Below are 2116 nucleotides of genomic sequence, written 5' to 3'. Positions count from 1 at the left end.
GAGAAGTAACTTCCTCCCACCAATTGATCAAACAAGTCATCAATCCTTGGTAAAGGATATTTGTTTTTAATTGTCAACTTATTTAGTTCACGATAGTCTATACACATTCGCATAGACCCATCTTTTTTCTTAACGAATAAGATCGGAGCACCCTAGGGCGAAGTGCTAGGCCTAATAAATCCCTTATCAGTTAAATCTTTCAACTGTGCCACCAATTCTTTCAATTCAGATGGAGCTAAACGGTATGGTGCCTTCGCTACTGGTGCAGCTCCTGGTACAAGATCGATTCGGAATTCAATAACTCTATCTGGTGGTAATCCAGATAAGTCTTCTGGAAAGACTTCTGGATATTCACTAACAATCGGAATCGATTCCTCTTTTCTCTTCTCTTTTTTTAAATCAATTGCATATGCTAAACATCCATGGCACTTCTTTCGAATACTTTTCAGTGCTTTCATTACTGACAAAATACTAGTATGGTGATTCTGACGATCACCATAAATAACAATTGTTCTCTGATCTGGCAGAATAATCCTGATTATTTTCTGATTACAAACAATACTAGCTTGATACTTTGCCAACCAGTCCATACCCACTACTACGTGAAATTCTTTCATTGGCATGGGAAATAACCGGATCGAAAGGTCACAGTCCTCAATAACAATAATACAGTTATTGAATACTTTAGTAATAGTTTCCTGATTATTAGCAGTATCAACTTCTAATTTATCATCAACTAGCACATAATTCAGACATGCAGTTTGAGCAAACAATGGTGATACAAACGAAAGTTTGCACCCGAGTCAAATAACACTTTAGCACGTATTGAATTTAGGAGAAATGTACATGTTACTACATCCGGTGATGCTTCTGCTTCATTTTTAGTCATCTGGAAGGATCGTCCCCGCGCCCCTCCTTGCCCTCCTCTGTTTACAGTAGGCCTTCTCCGAGTACCCAACGCATTACTCCCTATTGTTAACTGCGGAGTTCTTAACAATGGACAATTTGGTCGAATATGATCCGAAGAATTGCAATTAAAACACCTTCGGTTAGCTGGGCAATTTCTGGATAAATGACCTGCCTCACCGCACTTATAACATTTTCTTGGGTCCATCTTGCATTCTCCCTGATGAACCTGTCGGCATTGTGAGCAGACTTTTTCACTGATCTTCTATTCAAATCTGTTATCATATCTAACAGTTTTCGGCCCTCGAAAAGATGAAGGTCCCTCCCTTTTTTTTCTTCACAATTTTTCCTTCTGATTGTCTATTCTTATTTCGTTCAGTCACCTCAGCTGCATCTACTGTTAGTGGAAAGGTATTGGGGTTCATAGCAATAACAAACTCTCTGATTGAGGGTTTTAGACCCCAAATAAACCTTTCTATCATCCTGGATTCAGTCGAAACATAATGTTCGGCAAAACGAGAGTATTCAATGAATCTTTCGGTATACTCCCGTACTGTTCCATTCCATTGCTCTAATTTCAGAAAATCTTCCTCCATTTGTCTTATTGTTGTTTTAGGACAGAATTAATTCTTGAATCGATCCATGAATTCTACCCAAGACAGAGTCTGTAAAACATCCGTTCTAGTAGATGATTCAACTTCCCACTAGAATAAAGCATTTGATTTCAATACAGAAACAGCAAATCGAACTTTATCTGTTTTCGGACACCGAATGGTGTTGAACACAGATTCCATTTCTTTAATCCAGCACATAGCTTTCACTGGATCTCTCTCCCCATAAAAGGTTGGTGGTTTACATGTTAAAAACATTTGAGTATCTCCTTCTTTATTGTGAGTGATTGGAGCAGAGGGATAAACTTCTACTCTTTCCGTTTCCAGTCTAGCCGGTATTCCCATAATAGATGTCAGAGTTTCCCGCAATTTCCCCATTTCTTCTGCTAACATATCTCTGGTTATATATTCAGGATGTGGCACCGACCTTTCTTGAACATTCCCAGAATGGGATTCCTCATGTTCAGAATGTATTTTGGTCCGACCCCTACCTTGAGACTGGCTTCTTCTTCTGCCTCGTGCCCTTATTCTTCCTCGACCTCTATTTCCAGACATGTTAGTCGGTAGATTTATGGGTGTTTCTTCCCTTTCCTCAGATT

This window comes from Cynara cardunculus, unplaced genomic scaffold (assembly GCF_001531365.2).
Source record: "Cynara cardunculus var. scolymus isolate 2C unplaced genomic scaffold, CcrdV1 Un_Scaffold_917, whole genome shotgun sequence".
Taxonomy (NCBI): domain Eukaryota; kingdom Viridiplantae; phylum Streptophyta; class Magnoliopsida; order Asterales; family Asteraceae; genus Cynara; species Cynara cardunculus.
This window is presented reverse-complemented; position numbering follows the sequence as displayed.